A 20,782-nucleotide genomic window follows, 5' to 3' on the forward strand; every position below is an offset into this window, starting at 1 on the left:
ATTCATGCTTTTTCTCCCATAATTCCTCTGGTACAACCTGAACGTTTTGGTGTAGACCCAAATGAAGCGCAGTTTTTTTAAAAACTCAATGCTCATTGCATTTTCTATGTAGACCCATTATTTATTTTCGAAGACCAATCCAAAGTGGCATTTTTATTGTTTTATTGACAGGTGACGCAGCTGCATGGTCCATGCCAATTGTTTCCAGAAATGATCCAGTTTTATATAATTTTCTAAATTTCAAAGAAGAGTTTTAAGAATATTCGATCGTCGAACTGCAGCTCAGGCTACAGATAATGAGCTTTTGGAAATAAAGCAAGGAAATAAAGATTTAATAGCTTATCTAGCTCATTTCAATAAACTCATAGTAGAAACCAACTGGCCAGAGTCAAAAAGGGCTGCAATGTTCTATAGTGGGTTAAAAGATTAATTGAAGGATGCATTAGCACAAGTTCCAAATCGATCCACTGAAATTTCAGAATTAATTGATCTCGTATTACAAATTGACCATCGGTTAACAGAACGGAGAGTGGAAAAGAGGAGAGATGACCGGTCCCTCCCACCGATATTCGATTGAGTAAACATGATTATATGAGAGTCGGAGAAGGAGTAACAGTGGAGAAACCAATGCAAATTAGTCCAATACGAGGACCGCTATCTAAAGAAGAAAAGGAAAAGCGAAGAATGAATCAATTGTGTTTATATTGTGATGCATCTGGACATTTCGTTAAAGAATGTCCCAAAAAACCAAAGACAGGGCAGTCGGGAAAGGCTAGCTTCATCAGTAGGGGGAGTTGCCCAGATGAAAGCAGAAACCAAGACAACTCCCTCGGAATAGCAAGTGGCAAATACTTTGCAGATGGCAGCATCACATTTGGTTTCTGGGAACCCTCACTTATTCATTACTGGAATCCAGAGATGCCCACTAAATCATTATTGGAACCAGGGCACACCACTGAGTCATTATTGAAAGCTGGGAACCCTGGCCTAAGCCTTTTCTATGTTTGAATGGCAAAACAATACACAACAAATACAGAAACAGGCTTTCATCAAACAAATACCAAATAATGAAACATTTTATTTCTTTTGAGAACAAATATACAAAAACTCAAAACTTTAATTTTAATTGGAAGATTGGAGCTTGTCTAAATTTAATTGAGGCGACTCATAGTCCATACTAAATTCTGTTTGATGCACTTGCACTGCCCTTAACCTGTTCTGTGTTGAGGACGCAGTGATTACGTCCTTCGGCACAGTGCTGCTGTGCCGAGGACGTAACCATTACGTCCTCGGCACACAGCCCAGAAGGAGCGCTCTCGCTCCCTCTGTGTGCTTCCCCCCACCCCCCCAAAGGCAGGGATGGAAGGGGAAGCCCTTCCCCTTCTACCCCCAACACCCCCGTGACATCAGCATGCGAGCGTGCACTGTTTGTCACAGAGCCTCCCCATCGCGCTGGAAGCTCAGCTTCCAGCGCGATCGAAAGAGAAATGCTAGACACCAGGAATTTTTTTTTTTTAAATTGTCATGAGGGAGCGACCCCTTAAGCAAGGGTCGCTCCCAGGGGGGGCATTTTTTGGGAAGGCCTTTTCTGCTCCCCCGGGGGCAGAAAGGGGGGCCCCCAGAAGGGGCACCAGGGATATTTTGTTTTTTTTCTTTTGTTTATGTTTTTGTTTTAGGTGTGGGGAGCGACCCCTTAGGCAAGGGTCGCTCCCATGGTGGGGGAAATTATTTTAGGCCATTTCTGCCCCCGTCGGGGTAGGTCAGCTTATTTTGATTAGGCTGATCTGCCCCCAAGGGGGGCAGAAACCACTAGGCACCAGGGATTTTTTGTTTTTTTTGTTTTACAGATGGGAAGCGACCCCTTGGACAAGGGTCGCTCCCCTGGAGGGTCCCCTCCCGGAGGATCAACGGACCAGGTAAGTTGATCGGCCGTTAGGGGAGGGGGGTGGGGAGGTGTTGTGTTTTGTGTGCGTGAATGGAGGTGTGAGTATGTAGAGGGGGTGTGTGAGTGCGTATATGCATGCGGGGGTGTGTTGTGTTTGGAAATGTGTGCGAGTCTATCTGTCTGTATGTCTGAATGGATGTGTGCGTGTATGTCTGTATGTGGGTGTGCGTGTATGACTGTGTGTGTGTCTGTAGGCATTTTGGTGATATGTGTGCGGGTATGTGTGTTGGTGGTGTATGCATGCGTGTACGGTGTGTGTCTGGGTTGCGATGTTGGGGGTAGGGAGGGGGTTCCTGCCACCTTTGGGGGGTGGCAGGGGGGTGGGGAGGTTCGGGGAGGAACCGTGGGTGAGACCCCTATCAGTGCCAGGGAAGGAATTCCCTGGCACTGATAGTGCTTACCGTCATGGATTTCATGGGGGTTCCCAACCCCATGAAATCCATGGCGGTCAGCCGGGTCGTGATACCGCCGGCGGTCTTGTGACGGCCGCCGGGCTGGAGACCCAAGTCTCCAGCCCAGCGGTCGGATCGGAGAAGTGGCGGATGACCATTGCGGTAACCGCCATGGTCATAATTCCAATTTTTTTAATGTCAGCCTGTTGGCGGTGAGACCGCCACTTCTCCGCCAACTGCCAGGGTCATAATGAGGGCCTCAGTGTGAAGGTCTGCGACCTTCTCACTGAGCTATTATATATATATATATATTTTTTGTTTTTTGTCCCTTTATGGGCTATTTGGGATCGCAGGGGGTGTGGCTCAAGAGCTCACCCATGGACCCTACATGTTTTTAAAATTTGTAAAAATGTTTATAACAAGCCTTTTATGGGCTATCTGGGACCATGAGGGAAGCCTTAAGAGCGCCACCACGGTCCCATTGATTCAACAACCAAGGAGCTGGTTTAAGTAGCCACTCCATGGATGCTGAAGCAAAACTTTCATCGCTGTTCCCTGAACGCATACCTGCATGCAGGGAACAGAGATTTAAAACTCTGCTTTTTGACAGAAGGACCTGTTTGACAAAAAGTGGGGGTGGGCACCCTGGTACCCAGGGTCATCAGTGGCTCCATGACGGGGGCCTCCAACCATGAATGCCACTGGAATGTGGTGGGTCCCGGGGCTCAGGTGGAACGATAGGGACCCCCTATCATTATTTTCTACCTAGCCCCAGGAAGGAGGTGGCCTCCAGGGCTTCGGGGGAGGGGGCATAGTCAATAAAATGGAGCCCCGGTGAGGTGGTGGTCCCCTGGGCTGCGGACCTCCCTCACACAATTAACGTACTTTGCCCTGGGAAGATGGTGGTCCCCAGGTGCTGGGGAAGCCTCCGGACCCCGGCATAAATTACATTAAGTGCTCCAGGGAGGTGGTGATCGCAGGGCTCCCTATTAAAAAGAATAGACAACAGGCTCAGGAGCCCACGCTTGTTTTTTTTTTTTTTGTCCCCCGTGGATTCAAGGCCCTGTTGCGATTTTGCGGTAAAACATTTTTTAAAAGGCTTTTTAGCCCTGGGAGGGGTCCCCTTTTGTATTTGTTTTTTCTGGGACTCGGTTGAAGTCGAGTCCCAACATGGCTGCCAACACTTCCTTGTTGAAGAGTTGGCAGCCAATCAGATCTCAGCAGGAGATCGGGAGGGGTCACAAATCCTTTGCGTCCTTGGAGTTACACATTTGGATTTCCTAAAATTTCTCAAAAACTACTGAATGGATTTACACCAAATAGCAAAAAGGGCTCTTTCTGGACTAAGAGCTACCTTTCTGCCAAATTTGGTGTAATTCTGTCCAGTAGTTTTTGCGTTATCGTTGTTCAATTTTTCCTATGAATGAATTACCATTGGAAACACTCTAATTTCCCCCCCCCCATTTTATCTCGGCCCCTGCTTGATGGATCACCCCAAAACTTTCCAGACAGCTGCTCACATGACTGTCAATTTTGGGGGGAAAAATTTGTGGAGGTTTGTAAAGCAGCATCAAAGATATAGGCAAGCAAAAAACAGCTTTTTCTATAGAAACTAGGTCCTATCTATAGCTACCTAGTGGCACTAGTTTTTTTTTATATATATATATATATTTTTTTTTTAATGTATATATTTAAGCTGTCTAACTCATTTTATAAAAATGATAATATTTCAAGACTTAGAGGGTCATTCTGACTTTGGCGGCCGGCTGGCGGTGCTCCAATGAGCATTCTGACCGCGGCGGTTCAGCCGCGGTCAGAAGCGGAAAGTCAGCGGTCTCCCGCTGACTTTCCGCTGCTCATTGGAATCCTCCATGGCTGCGGAGCGCGCTCCGCAGCCATGAGGATTCTGACCCCCCCTACCGCCATCCAGTTCATGGCGGGAAAGCCGCCATGAACAGGATGGCGGTAGGGGGGGTCGCGGGGCCCCTGGGGGCCCCTGCCGTGCCCATGCCAATGGCATGGGCACGGCAGGGGCCCCCGTAAGAGGGCCCCAAAATGTATTTCACTGTCTGCCTTGCAGACAGTGAAATACGCGACGGGTGCAGTAGCACCCGTCGCACCTTCCCACTCCGCCGGCTCGATTACGAGCCGGCATCCTCGTGGGAAGGTCGTTTTCCCCTGGGCTGGCGGGCGGTTTAACTGGAACCGCCCGCCAGCCCAGGGGAAAACTCGTAATACCCGCCGCGGTCTTTTGACCGCGGCGCGGTAATTTGGAGGGCGGGATCCTGGCGGGCGGCCTCCGCCGCCCGCCAGGGTCATAATGAGGCCCATAGAGATGAAAGATGGGCAGTGGACTTTAGATCATGAATTACTGATAGGATTGAAATGTCTATGTTTGTCTTTAGTAGGGAGATGCCTCGGATGGCTGGTTGTCTTGTAAAAATTATGCACCTTGCTCTGATATGCTATGTTACTATGGCTGAGTTTATTAACACTTGTTCGATAATATATAGGCAATTAACCACTGGCAGGAAAACTAACTCTTTTAGGTTTCTGTGTGAAGAGTCTTGCTCATCTGACTTAGTTTTACTACCTAGTTTTATTGAAGGTGAATTTATGGGAGTTTTAAGTTTGTTGACTGTTTTGTATTCAATGTATATATTGCTAAGACTCCACTGGTTTGGTGAGGCAGGCACATCACCAGTTTACAGTGGTGCTCTGTGCTGACAAAAGATACATGAGGACCATAGACCTATAACCAAGAACTCTTCAACATTTCTAAACTGAAAATGATTAGATCCACACTAGCAAGGTGTTCACAAAATGTGTTGTTACTGGTGTATAGGAAGCTGGCTATTTATCTAGTGTACCAATGTATGGCAACCCTTGTTGGTTTACAGGGTTACAAATCACAATCCCAAAAGGTCTCTTTTGTGGTAGTTTGGACAAGCAGTTAGGCTTATCAGAAGGTAGTGCTAAGCATTTGTTGTATTCACAGAGCCAATAAATGAGACACACAATCAAGAAGGAACTCAAGATCAATTGTTAGACAAATAGATACTTCGTTTCTATTATGTTTCAGTACCAGAATCATTTAACCAAAATAAGTATTGGTGCAGTTTTGAAGAGAAATAGTAAGATACTTGAAATGTCCCTAAAGCAGTAATGCAAACCTATGGAGAAAAAAGCATGTATTGCATACAGGAAATCAACATCTACTTACAGGACCAGTCTTCAGGAGTTAAGGTAAATATGGGGCAATGCCCAAGGCAGCACCAACAGGTCACCTCGGGGAGCAGTGCCTCATTGGTTCCATTGGGAAATGGTTTTGGGGAAAAGAAACTACAGGTAAGGACTGGGGGCTAGTCTGACTTAACCAACATGGGGGTTCAAGTCTTTGGATGCTCGGGGACGTAGGGACACCACTGGGTCTCTTCTCCTTGGTTTGAGAAGGTTGGGTCTTTGTCACAGGAGACAGTCGCAGTAATGGGTGCCTGCACAAAGATCATGCAGGCAGCATTGGTGAGTCCACAGCTGAGGAACTCAGGGTGGACCCATGTCCTGGATGGCCTGGGGACCATTTTGGCACAATTGGCCCACTTTGACTCAGGCTAGGGTGCTTGGCTGCAGTTGTGCTGTCCGATGTCAGGTGTAGGTGGTCCAGAGTCCTCAAGGTTCTTCATCGATAACTGCAGGGTGCAGGGAAGCAGCGCCGCTACTCCATAGGCAATCCTGGTGTGTTTTAGAAGTGTGGGCAGTCCTCCCAGGCTTCTGGAGGCAAAGCAGCTACAGGACGAGATGACTTTAGTGCAATTGTCAAGGTCAGCAGACAGGCTGGCAGGATCGGGGCCAAGTCAGTAGCTGTTCCTCTGATCTTGCTTTTCACGGCTCTTCAGTGTCCTTCTTCTTCTTGGGTCCAGAGAATCTGTCTTCTGGTTTTGGCGACCCACCTAAATACAGCATTTTGGGGTTTTAGGGGTGTGTAAAGTAGTAGCCACTGAGCCCTTTACCCTTGTGATGCTTACACCCCCTATAGGACCACTTACTGTGGGGAGTGAGCATATACCTATCCCAGAAGGCCTACTTTCAATCAAAAACAAGATGGTGGAGTCCTTCCTCGAGTGTACACCTCTGGGAGAACACCTTAGGGGTGTGGTTAGCCCAGAGGTGGTACACTCTTGCTGACTAGCTAATGTTCCCGCCTGTCCTAGTGCCAAATGGGCCTCAGGGCAGGGGGTGGCTACACCCAGGTCTGGGGAAGCCAGGGGATTTGCATACCTTTGAAGACCCTAGCCTTGGTATGCAGATCTGCTAGCTATCCTGCTGGAGTGGTTGATAACTCCCCCCTCCAGAGCAGGCTTTGTTTCTGGCCTCTGAGAGTGCGGGCAGTCATCTGCAGGGGGTCAGAAACCTGTCTGGGGGTGGCAGGCCAGTTGAGGCCAGTCAGTCAACACACTGAAAGACTAGTGGGATTCAGGGGACACCTCTAAGGTACATGTCATAATAAATTCAAGGCTGGCATCAGCCTGGATTTGTTATAATGAGGTGTTTGATATCAAACACCATAGGGTTCAGCGAAGCCATTATGTGACTGGGTCACTCGTGTTAACAGCACATACCTTAAGATGGCTTCCCTGTTCACTTGCAATAGTCAGCAATGGGGCTGGACATCACAGGGGCATATCTGCTTGTGCACATCAAATATAATGCACTCTGCTTTCTGGCTCCCAGGCCTGCTGTAGGGGTGAATATATTTAGTGCAGTGGTAGTACCATGGGACACAATGAGTGTGCCATGTCATGCTTTCACCTGGCTTACACCAGGACACACAGACAGCAATGGCAGCTGTGTGCACCTCCTTTTTAGGAGGGTCCCTGAGGGTGGCACAATACATACTGCAGGTCTTAGGGACCCTCTCCTCTACCCATGCACTAGGTACCGGGGGTACTACTTACTGGGCGTTTAGGGAAGGAGCACTGGCAATGGGGACCTGTGGGCAAAAGGTTGGGGGGCGACCATGTCAAAAAGAGCACCCTCCTACAAGGTGCCAGTACTTTTACTCATGAGTAAGATTATTCTGGGGTTGTATAATATTACACAGAACGAAATCCAACACAAGGGATGGGAATACTGTGTATAAACCGAAAGATTTAGGAAGTCAGAAGGATAATGATGCAGTTACCATACAAAATGACAAGAAACCATGTGTGGGAAAGAATGGGGAAACACTTAAAGAAGGAGCTACCATTCCCAAGCCACCAAACATGGTGCATGTGAAATAATGGGAACTGGTTGAGAAGGAAAAGACTAAGGGGGTCATTCCGACCGGAGGAAGCACCGCCAACAGGCTGGCGGTGCTTCCGGGGCAATTCTGACCGCGGCGGTAAAGCCGCGGTCAGAAAAGGGAAACCGGCGGTTTCCCGCCGGTTTTCCCCTGCCCCAGGGAATCCTCCATGGCGGCGCTGCTTGCAGCGCCGCCATGGGGATTCCGAACCCCTTACCGCCATCCTGTTCCCGGCGGATTTCACTGCCAGGAACAGGATGGCGGTAACGGGTGTCGTGGGGCCCCTGGGGGCCCCTGCACTGCCCATGCCACTGGCATGGGCAGTGCAGGGGCCCCCTAACAGGGCCCCATAAAGATTTTCAGTGTCTGCTTTGCAGACACTGAAAATCGTGACGGGTGCCACTGCACCCGTCGCACCCCTTCGACTCCGCCAGCTCCATTCGGAGCCGGCATCCTCGTAGAAGGGGGTTTCCCGCTGGGCCGGCGGGCGGCCTTCTGGCGGTCGCCGGCCGGCCCAGCGGGAAAGCCAGAATGGCCGCCGCGGTCTTTTGACCGCCGTGCGGTCATTCGGCGGTTCCCGCTTGGCGGGCGGCGACCGCCGCCCGCCAATGTAGGAATGACCCCCTAAGAGCCTGACTTAGAGTTTGGCGGATGGGTTATTCCATGTCACACGTGACGGATATCCCGTCCACTGTACTATGATCTCCATAGGCTCTCATGGGATCATAATACGGCAGAAAGGATATCCCTTACGTTTGTGACGGAGTAACCCCCTCTGCCAAACTCTAAATCAAGCCCTTAGGGTGGTCTGGTGTACATTAAGGTTTTCAAAAACATCACTTGCAGGTGACCTGGATTCACTTCCATGGGGGAAACTGCAGTGGCCATACTTAGCCAAGAGTCAGACTTGGTAACTTTGGGCCTGATTTAGATCCCAGTGGAGCGGTTACTCTGTTGCAATGGTGACAGATATCCCACCTCCGAAAACCTAAATACCATAGAAAACAATGGTATTTAAATTTCAGGGGACTGGATATCGGTCACTGTTGCAATGGAGTAACCCCTCTGCCAAGATCTAAATCAGGCCCTTTGTTTAGCATTTGCAAAGGATATTTGCAGGCTCATTTAGTTCAGACATGGCCTTCTCCATGCCTGTTATTTCTTTCTTCTTTGGCTTTCTCTGTTATTGGTTACATTTTCCCTGACTTTAGTTTAGCATGTTCTGTTCCCACCTTGTGTGCATTAGTGTATCAAATGCGTTACAGCCTTTAGCGCACCAGAAGTTTTCACTTATAACTGTTTTTTAGACCTTTACTGTGGTAGAGTCTCACCACCTGAGTCTCACTCACTGTGAATTTATCATAATTGGACTCAGTGTGTTTACCACCACTGTCAGTCTTTTAAGATAAGGCTGCTGTGGTGCAGCTAGGGTAAGGGGCACTGGCCTTATACATGAAAGCATATGAGCACATGTGCAGGCAGTGCGTGCGCGACTGCTGTTGTGCGCAGTCTGGTAATAGAGCACAGGTAGCCAGATGTAGAAAGGACTCATGCAGAAGGGACTCTGCAAGGATTGGTGCTGGCCTGTGGAAAGCCTTATTATATTTGTGAGCATTCATAGACAGATCAGTAAGATTTACTGGAAAATCTGTAGTGCTTCACTGCATTATACATGTTGGCAAAATCTGCCCTAAAGTGCAGTTTCGCTCCACTCCCTACACAGTGAAGCAAAGGGTCACACTGGGGTACAACATGCATGCCACATTTTATTTTGCATTTTTCCAAAATATTAAACAAACATCTTATGGGACTTCAGGAATTATCATATTTATCTGTCTCGGGTTTCAGGTCTTTATTCCCACCTACTGCGCCAAGTTAAATACTTTGCTCCCCAGCAGAGAGAACAAAGGCCTCCCCACACAAGAGGAGCAATTATCAGAGATTGACCCAGTTCCTGGGGAAGGAAAGGCCTGTGGGGAAAACCTGCATCCGATAATAAGCTTGTTACATTGTATATGGGCTGGGACACCACGGGCCCATTGAACAAAGGAGGAAGCCCAGATACCTGGAGACAACACAGGAGGGGCTCACCTTTGAAGTTTTGTTGGTAAGAGATCTGGCAGTGTTGTCAGCTAGAAGGCGGTACTGAGAAGCTCTTGTCAGAGAAAACTTCACAGTGCCATATTATATTATCTCACAACTTTGTGTTGCAGGAATGATATGGTATCCAAGGACTGACCAGGGATGCTTGGGTTCTAAACGTTTCCACTACCACTTTAAAACCCCTGCACAAGGGAGAGACAGTTGAGATGACCCTGGGACCTGGGCGGTGAACATATTATACAAATGATCAGCTGGAAAGGGAAGCCACTTGTTACTCTGGCAAGATGGACTAAGGAATTTGACTCAGATGGCCTCAGGACTAAAATAACTCTCTCCAGTGCCAGTGGTAATGGCCCCATTATGCACCATGAAGGGGAAGATTACAACTCTTATTCCCTCCTGACTGTCCTTTAAGTAAAACAAGAGCCTGTGGGGCCTGGGAGTGCTGGCAAATGAATGCTCTGCTGAATGGCTGTGGAGGGGCTGCACAAGATACCCACACCAACAGGAGAGAAGCACCAGGAGCAAGGCTGAGGAGAAGGCTGGTACTGGGAGCAAGAAAACCCTGCTCCTTGCTAGAAGTCTGTTAAAAATGCTGTTGATGGCTTATCCTGCCCAACAGGAATAAAACAAGCCAAAATACTCTGGCGTCCTAAGGAGACCAGGGGCCTCAGGAGCAAGGGCCCTCAAGCATCACAATGGATGACTGGCATCATCATCGGGAAATGCTCCTCGCCAGGCTGGCACTGCAACGCCTGACGGGCTCCCCGAAGGGGGCTCTTACGCCGTACTGTTCTGCTAGTAATGACAGATGTGAAAACCTACAACTAAGGTCTTCTAAAGTTGGAGAGAACAGGAAAAAAGTGATGAGAATTAAAATTGGTTATTCATCACACCAAACGTCATAACTTTTAATCAGTATACAGTGGATGAAGACCAAGATTAAAAAGGAAGTGAAAGTCACACTAGAGTGCAATGCTCAAATGACTCTCATAAATTAACAAACCTAGGGGACTATTGGCAATATAGTACCTCTACACTAAGGCCAACATGTTTCGCGTCCTTACGGTCCAGCCGGATCCATTGACGCTTCATCAGGACCAAAAAATAACAACAAGTTAGGTGTCTTCTCCAAGATACAAAAATGATTTAACTATGTCCTTATTTTAGGAAAAAGCAGTCACTTACATTAAAGTCGTGCTGGTCAGGTCGCCCATCCCCAAATTGAGAAAAAGCTCCTTGGGACGCACGTTAGGCAGGACTCTCATAATCAAATTATGCCGGAGGTCCTGTGTGGGGGACCTACCCTCTGAACAGCGTCCTGTATCCTAATTCGGAGGGCGCTGTCAGAGTCTTATAAAAGGAATCGCGGGAGCCGGGGAAGCACCTCCCAGAGGGACCATTGCCTGCTCTTAAAAAAATGTTGGCACCCATATTCACAAAGTGGAAGGGGTCCCTTGGGGAACCCTTCCCCTTTGTGAATGGCTTACCACCAACTTGAAGTTCGTGGTAAATTGCTAATGTTTTGTGACTGCATTTTGGTTGCAAAACATTCATACATCCCACTGTGTCGCTATTAGGAAGGGACACCCTTAACACACCCCAACCTAATACTGAATCGCAAACTTATTTTGTGATTTGGTAATAGGTTACCGAATCGCAAAATAGGGTTTGTACCTTCCCAAAATGGTTTTTAGCGGTCACAAATGGCCTTATTCTGCAACTTGGACCATTTGCGACTGCTAAAAAGTTTTATACATGTTGCCCTAGGAAACCTCCCATAGGTCAAGAAGAAAGGGGAAATCCCAGTAGAACCATTTGTAGTATTAATGAGTACACAAATTATTTTTCTGTAAAAGAAACAACTTTAAATACTGTTCTGGTTCTTTCTTTGTCCTTTCTGTCTCACTGTATGTCTCTATATGGTAACTGGTTGAATGTCAGTCCTCAGCCCCTAACCTTTGCATAAAAGCCTTCCAAAAATGCAAAAGGAATTGGGACCCTATAGTCTGAGATTACCACCTTGGGAATTCTCTGAGCCTTACCTACATGTTGGCTAAATACGTGAGCTGACACCTTAGCATTAGGAATGATTTTTAATGGAGTTAAGTGAGTCAACTTAGTGAATGTGTCTATGATTACCAAGACAGTGTTGTAGCCTTGACTTGAAGGCAAATCCACTATCAGATCTAGGGTGACGTCTTGCAAAGAATGGGATCTGTGTGTAGGGGTCGTAAAAGAGCTTGTGGAGCCTGTCTACTTGATTTCCCTCAGGCACAATTCTCACAGGTAGTGACATACTGCTGAATGTCTGGAGCCATGTCTGGCCACCAAAAATAACATTTGACTAGATCCATAGTTGGGCTTATTCCTGTATGTTCTGCCAGGAACCATTGTGACACTCAACAAAAAGCCTTCTCTTGGATGGGTTTTGTAGGTGAATAAAAGGTTTTTTAGCAGGGTAGCTGGTTCATGATTTTTCTTTCAGGATCTTGCTTTGATGATGTTATAGTGTCAGCACTCTTCTGACTTCCTCTTTGAGATCTGGTAAGGCAATAGTGCACAAGAACCTTTTTTCTAGAATTAAAGGTTGTCTTTCACTGGAGTGTTCTCGTGCTTCAATCTGAATCCTGGATAAGGCATCAGCTGTTCCATTTTTTCAAGGGCAATCAGTTATGATAAAGTCCACAAACTAGGGAGACCAGCAAAGTTGTTGCGGGGTCAGGGTCTTAGCTGATTAGAAACATTGAAGGTTGTTGTGACTGGTTAACACAATAATAACATGTTTGCCCCCTAACATACAGTGTCTCCATGCCTGAAAGGCATCTTTTACTGCCCATAATTATTTTTCTGAGTTAATATGATTTATTTCCAGGGGAGTTAGTTTTCTTGATCTGTAGGCTACAGGATGTACTTGATAAGGGACCTTATGACACTGAGATAGCACTCCTCAGATGGCTGGACGTGAAGCATCAGCTTTTACATAAAATAATTCTGCAAGACCTGTATGAAGCAGTACTGAAGCTGTAGTATTAGCTTATTTAAAAAAATTAAAATCTTGTTCAGTTTCATCTGACCAGTTTAAAATAATTCTCTTTTTCAAATACCTTGTTATAGGCACCAGTTTCTGAGAAAATCCTTGAATACAATGTCTCTAAACACTGCAAAGCCAATGAAACATTGTAATTTAACACTAGTAGGAGATGGCCACTCCACCACTGCCTCAACCTTCTCGGAATCCATAGAGACTCCCTCAGGAGATAATATGAATCCAAGAAATTCTACAGTAGAGACTCCCTGAGGAGATAATTTGAATCCAAGAAATTCCACAGTCTTCACACTGAAAGAGCAATTTTCCAGCTTTGCATAAATATTATCTTTTTTCAATTGATTTTACACAGCCCTAACTTGCCCTGTATGTTCTTCTGGTGCTTCTGAAAAAATTAGGATGTCATCTAAATATACCGCAACTATTTTATCAGTAACATCCCCTATCACATCATTCATGAAATGCTGGAAAGCAGCTGGGGTATTATAGCATCAATATAGTATTACTCAATAGTCAAACAATCCATACTTTGTTTGAAATGCTGTGTTCCATGCATCGCTGTCTCCCACTCTTATGATGTGGTAAGCCCCTCTTAAATCCAGTTTGTATATTCTGAGCGTGATCCAGTAGGTCTATTGTTAGAAGTAAAGGATATCAATTCTTAATTTTTACCTGATTATGGGCTCTATAATTGATGCAAGTGTAGGGATCCCTAGGGGTTGGTCCCATGAATGCCTTATGTGGCCTAAATAATGTAAAAAAATATTGTGACACACAGGTTTCAGTTGGAATTTAAATAGTTAATTATATTATTATTATAAAGTGTCATGTAGTTCATAGCTACTGTTAGAAATGGGATCTCTAGTTGGCAGTCGGTTTGCACCCTGTCCAAGTAGGGACCCTCACTCTAGTCAGGATAAGGGAGATACCCATTCAGATAACCCCGCTCACCCCCTAGGTAGCTTGGCATGAGCAGTCAGGCTTATCGCAGAAGCAATGTGTAAAGCATTAGCACATAACACACAGTAATAAATGAAAACACTACAAAAGGACACCACACCAGTTTTAGAAAAATAACCAGTATTTATCTATATAAAATAAGACCAAATACGATAAAAATCCAACATACAGTAATAAAAATATGAATTCTGCAAGATTTACTCACAAATACAGTTCCTTGAAGTCGATAGCTTCACCTGGGGCTATCACGGCGTTGTGATCAACAAAACCAACAGTTCAGGCCAGCTGCATCGTCACGGGCCAGCTATGGTGTCGGAAAGACCCACAAACAGTACCTTTGGAATTGCAGGGTGTCGTGATCCTCGCGGTGAGCTCCGCAGAGCAGCGTCACTGGCGTCACGGTGTTGGTTCTGGAGTCGCAGCAGGAGTCATTGGGCCCTTGAAGTCAAGATGTGGGCTGATGAAGTCAGGAGCGCTGGCGTGGATAGCGTCAGGGCTGCAGTGCAAAGCGTGGCGCTGCAACGTGTGCTGCCCACAGGTCACGGTGCAGGCAGTGGCTCGGTGGTGGCATCCAGTGCCGTCAGTGAGATGAGGGCTGCGCTGTGAAGTGGGGTGATGTGACGTGCAGTGTCACCAAGTCACGGTGCAGGTAGCGTCGTTGTTGTTGCTGAAGTGCTGTTGTCAGTAGGTCTAAGCCAGCGGTGCATGATGATACTGTGCTTCCTCACCCTCACGAGCGGTGTCCACAGGCCACGGTGCAGGCAGTGGCACCGGTGTCAGCAGGAGCAGCGTTGTTGGGGATGCCCAGGCTGCGGTGTAAGCAGGCGATGCTGGAGTGCGGAGCCCACAGGTCGCTGTGTGAGCAGCAGCTTGGTGAAGTCATCCGATTATGGCGTCCGTGAGACCAGGGTCGCAGTGTGAAGTGGAGCAGTGCGGCTCCGTGCGGCGTTGGCAGGTCACGGTACAGGCCAGCGGCTTCATTGGCATCGGCGCAGTGTTTTCTCCTTTGGAACGGCACAAAACACACAGTTCCCAGTGCTGCAGTTTGAGGAAACTGAAGTCTTTGGTTTCCCTGAGACTTCCAACAGGAGACAAGCTCAACTCCAAGCCCTTGGAGAACTCTCTCAAGCAGGGTACACAACAGAGTTCACCCTTTGCACTCTTGCCAGGCAGAAGCAGCACCTGCAGGCCAGTCCAGCAAAGCAACACAGCAAAGGGACAGTACTCCTCCTTCAGCTCTTATCCTGGGCAGAGGTTCCTCTTGATTAGAGAAAGATTCTAAAAGTCTGGGGTTTTGGGTCCTACTCTTATACCTCTTTCTGCTTTTGAAGTTGGCAAACTTCAAAGCAAAGTCTCAAATGTTTGCAAGATCCTTCCTTGTCCAGGGCAGGTCCCAGACACAGACCAGGGGGTTGGAGACTGCACTGTGTGAGGGCAGGCACAGTCCTTTCAGGTGTAAGTGACCACTCCTCCATCCACTCTAGCTCAGATGGCTCATCAGGATATGCAAGCTACACCCCAGCTCCCTTTGTGTCACTGTCTAGAGGAGAGGGGTAAACATCCCAACTGTCAAACTGACCCAGATGGGGATTCCACAAAAAGGCAGAGTCACGAAATGGTTTAAGCAAGAAAATGCCTACTTTCTAAAAGTGGCATTTCCAAACACACAATTTAAAAACAACCCTTACCAAAATATGTTTTTTTTAATTGTGAGTTCAGAGACTCTAAACTCCATATTTGGATCTGCTCTCAAAGGGAATCTGCACTTTAAGGATATTTAAAGGCAGCCCCCATGGTAACCTATGAAACAGATAGGCCTTGGACAGTCAAACCCGAATTTGGCAGTATTTCTCTGTTAGGACATGTAAAACACAGCAGTACATGTCCTACCTTTTAAATACACTGCACCCTGCCCATGGGACTACCTAGTGCCTACCTTAGGATTGCCTTACATGTATAAAAAGGGAAGGTTTAGGCCTGGCAAACGGGTACACTTGCCAAGTCAAATTGGCAGTTTAAACTGCACAAACAGACACTGCAGTGGCAGGTCTGAGAAATGTTTACAGGGCTACTAATGTGGGTGGCACAACCAGTGTTGCAGGCCTACTAGTAGCATTTGATTTACAGGCCATTGGCACCTCTGGTGCACTTCACTAGGGACTTACCAGTAAATCATGGAACAGTAAAATATACCTAGGGAGCACTTGCACTGTAGCACTGTTCAGAGGTGGTAAAGTGTGCAGAGACAATAAACCAGCAAAAACAGAATCCAGTAAACAATAAAAACAGGAGGTCAGACGGCAAAAACACAGGGGAGACACGCCAAAAAGCTGCCATGTCTAACAGCTACCCAAAAGGGTTTCCCAGTGCTTGACAAAGGTAGGTAACTAGCCAGAGATCAAAGAGAGAATCAGAACAACCAGGTTTTGAGGTTTTTGTGAAGGATGGTTAGAGATTAGCAGCTTCTGAGTGCATCAGGCAGCGTGTTCCAATTCCTTTATTTATAATGCCTACTGATATGAATTATTGATAAACACTGCAATGATTACAACAGTAGTTAATGTATTTCAATATGCCTATTGATTCCATTGGTTTTGGTAGTAAATTCTAACATGTGGTTTCTGTGTTAATTATTGTGGCAGACCCCTTTTCAAAGCCAGTAGGTATATGTATTTATATATATATATATATATAGTTGAGGAGGAGGTTACAAAGGCAAAAGAGAGCAATCATGGAAATAGTTAATAATTTAATCATGAATCTTTCAAATAAAATCTTGAAGGAAAAACACATTAAGCTATTGAATAAAGACCTAACGTTTTGCCCTCTAGTGGAGATGGATCTGGTGAATGCCAGAATAGATCTGTTAAAATTTTGTAGAAAGTTACAATTAAGAAACACTTTGCACAAAAAAAGAGTCTGCAACAAAGTAATACAACTATAATTAAGGGAAGAAGGAACACTATCTCGATCTTCATAACAGGGGATTTAGCTAATTTAAGAACTCTGACATCACTCTCCATGGAGGCAGATGGCACGCTTGTGCAAGGAGAGATAGAAAGTATGACATACTTACAACGTAGTAGAATCCTAGGGTTCTCAGTGACTTAAGGAACACCGAGTGGATGTAAGCCTAAATCCAATTCTGCCCTCCACTCCCACCAGGAAATAAGATAGATATGTTCCAAGAAATAGTAACAGAGGGCCTGCACACAATTAGTAAAAAATGTGTGAAGCATAAGAGAAGGACTTTGGGCAACATAACAATAGACGACTGGTGGGCATTGAGAGATTTGCAAAATGTTAAGGACATTGTTATCAAGGCCTCCGATAAAGGGAGCAATATTGTTATATTAAAGAAGGAACAATATGTGGCAGAAGCTGAGAGCCAACTGGGGAACTCAGAGCACTATCAGAAACTGATGGAGGATCCTACTAGGATGTTCAAGGAGGAGTTCAATAGCAAATTGAACAGTTAGTATGAGGAGGCACTTCTGGATGAGGAAGAATACCGGTACTTGAAAATTGATCATCCAGTTACAACGACACATACTTTTTGCCAAAAATGCATAAAGATAAGACCAATCCACCAGGGAGGCAATAGTGAGTTAGATTGGAGCCCTCCCGGAAAATACCTCCCAGTTCATTGATCTCTTTCTGTTCCCATTTGTGACCACATTGCCATCCTTTCTCAGGGATTTCCAAGACTTCCTCAATAGAGTTAAGGGAATACTCTGAAAATCAAACTATTGGATGTCAACAGTGGATGTGGTGTCTCTGTACACTTCAATCAGGCATGAAGATGGGATGAGAGCTTGTGAATACCTCCTGAAGTCTAGATCAGTGTCCCTATTAGAACATTCTAGAATGATAATGGAAATGATAGACTTTTGCCTGAAACACAACGTGTTCCTTTTTAATAATGAGCACTATCTTCAGAAACAAGGTGCGGCAACGAGAACCCTTTTTGCTCTAACCTAAGCTAACCTCACAATGGGTTGGTGGGAAACAGAGGTGGTGTGGAAGGCCGAGAACATGGTCAAGCAGATCAGGTTATCATGTGGGGCCGCTATATTGATGACCTCTTCTTGTTGTGGGAAGGTGAGAAAAAGGACTTTAAAGATGTTCTTAGGTCCATAAATAATAACCCACAAGAGCTAAAGTTCACCTTTGAGGTCAGCAATACATTGATCTATTATCTGGATGTCCATGTGTATATAAAGGATGACAGGTTGTGCATGAACATCAACAGAAAGGCCACCAGTACCAACAGCAACATGCATGTTAACAACGGGCACCCACGTGCGCTCAAGTGGAGTGTACCCTAAGGTGAATTTTTATGAGCAAGAAGGAATTATTCGGAGTATGAAGATTTTGAAGTACAAGCTGGAGAGATGTACCAATGTTTTCAAGTGAGAGGTTAGTCAACAAAAGTGCTGGATGAGGCCCTCTTGAGAGCCAAAAGCTGGAAAAGGGATGGACTTCTGGCAGTAAGACCAAAAAAAATAAAAGAAACCTGTTTGATAAAGAGGCAGGAGGGCCTTGAGGTATATCATGGAATTCAACACAGACCACAAAGAAATAAGGGACCACCTAAGAGAAAACTAGTGGATTCTCAAAGTAGGTGAGATTGTAAAAGTTTTAATTTCGGAACATCTAAGCATTACATGAGGAATACTCTATGTCTCATTAGCACGGATGCACTTAGGCGCCCAAATCCATGCTGCCTGAAGGTATCTAGCAACCGCAAATACCACCAGTCTGGGGGTATTATGTCTTAAAATCCTTGCGACAACCAGATAATTCCTAACACCTAATGATCTACATAAGGGTAGTAACCATTTTCTCCTCTAAACATCATATGCTGGGAAAAAAAAAAAAAACATGAGGTAGATCTTCTTTAGGTTCCTTACAACCTGGACACTCAGAGCACTGTTGATACATATTTACCCACTTAGCACAGAAAGACCTAATTGGTAAGGTCTGATATCTAAATTGCAAAAACAATTTCCTAGCCAGGTTGGGAGTAATCTCATCGATTGTGGCCTCATTTTTGGGTTACGACTTGAACTCCAGAGAATCTAAGTTGAAGGTGCCTCTGCTTTTGCCTATGGACTTCCCATGGGATATCAAAACTTGATCTGAAATATTAATAATGAATTGAATTTCAGAACATCTAAGCATTACATGAGGAATACTCTATGTCTCATTAGCATGGATACACTTAGGCGGTCAAATCCATGCTGCCTGAAGGTATCTAGCAACCGCAAATACTACCAGTCTGGGGGTATTATGTCTTAAAATCCTTGCGACAACCAGATAACTCCTACCACCCAATGATAGACATAAGGGTAGTAACCATTTTCTCCTCTAAATATTATATGCTGGGCAAAAAACAAACAATGAGGTAGATCTTCTCTAGGTCCCTTACATCCTGCACACTCAGAGCAATGTTGATACATATTTACCCACTTAGCACAGAAAGACCTAATTGGTAAGGTCTGGAATCTAAACTGCAAAAACAATTTCCTAGCCAGGGTGGGAGTAATCTCATCGACTGTGGCCTCATTGCTGGGGGACGAATTGAACTCCAGAAAATCTAAGTTGAAGGTGCCTCTGCTTTTGCCTATGGACTCCCCAAGGGATATCAAAATTTGATCTGAAATATTAATAATGAATTGGATGAAATTGAATAATCTGGGGCTGAACATAGCTGCTGAGTTGCATGTACATACTTAAGATAATATTTTTTGATGAAAGTATTTTTTAGTCTGCACTTGAGAAATTGACATTTGAACTGGTTTGTTGACTTTGCCCCAGTGAAATATCCTCTCACAGGAGAACATTTGATTTGGCATGTTGACAAGAGTATTAATTTTTGTAGCACCTTAGGAGGAGTTTAGATGTAGCCTAGCTCGTTGGATAAAAGTTAGATGAAAGTTGTTATTTTCATATTCCTTAAGATGTGAGCAATTGATTTGAGATGTTGACAAAAGCCTTTTCCTATGCATATATTCCAGGAGGAGATTAGATGGCACCTCTTTTCTTTGGTTAGACCAATGCTAAATGTTTTCTTGCTACTAATACATGCAGCTGTTGGGACGCTCTGAACCTCCAATGGATGTCCCACAACATTGAAGATACAGGAATTTATAATTCATATTCACTTTAGAAAAGGGTCAGTGCAAACAAGTATCTTGGATACCTGCATTTTAGTGTTTTTAATAACCCATGAGATTCTGTGATATTCTGTAAGGAGGCGTGTAATTGATGCACATGCACTTTGTGAATTAGTGAGAGTACTTACAAGTATGATACGCCCCAAATGGAATTTGGGACCAGTCAGTACTGGGTATATGTGCACTTCATCGCTATATGCACCTTAGAAGGTAGCTTGAACTATAAAAAGCACTTTATGCATGTGCACTTTAAATAGGTATCTGAATAACCCTTGGGATTATGTGACTCCCTAGTAATATATGCACGTGGACTTCTTGGATTGATTAAGTGTGGAGTACCCCCCCCCCCAAAATCCTATAGATTTCGTAAACTATCTTTGGGAGCAAAGATAATTAAAGGCTTGCATGTGTAGTTTATAGGGTTACAAATGCAATCTGTAGGCAAAATGAATTAGCGTGAGTAATTCATTATTATAAATTGCTCCAATTGAAATCTGGGAACAGTTGGACTTGGCACATTTGTACCTTATTATTCAATGCACTTTAGAAAGCAGTTTTGAACTATAAAAGCACTTTTTGCATGTGTACCTTGGACAGTAACTCGAACTACCCTTGGGGGTTATGTGATGTCCCACTAATATATGAACATGCACTTTACCCTGTACATTATGCAAGAGTTAGGTCAGTCCTGTTATCATTAGAGAGTACTGTTTCCATGCAGAGGAACTTCTATATGGGTTGATAATGTGATTACATTTTGTTCAGGGACAGCTGTGATTTTGTTTATTCTGCAGTGGAATGAGTCTCCTCTTAGAAATATATGTCTGTTTTATGTACTTTACTAATGGAAGGAATGGACGAAAATCATGG

The sequence above is a fragment of the Pleurodeles waltl genome, chromosome 4_2, assembly GCF_031143425.1.
Source record: "Pleurodeles waltl isolate 20211129_DDA chromosome 4_2, aPleWal1.hap1.20221129, whole genome shotgun sequence".
NCBI classification, from domain to species: domain Eukaryota; kingdom Metazoa; phylum Chordata; class Amphibia; order Caudata; family Salamandridae; genus Pleurodeles; species Pleurodeles waltl.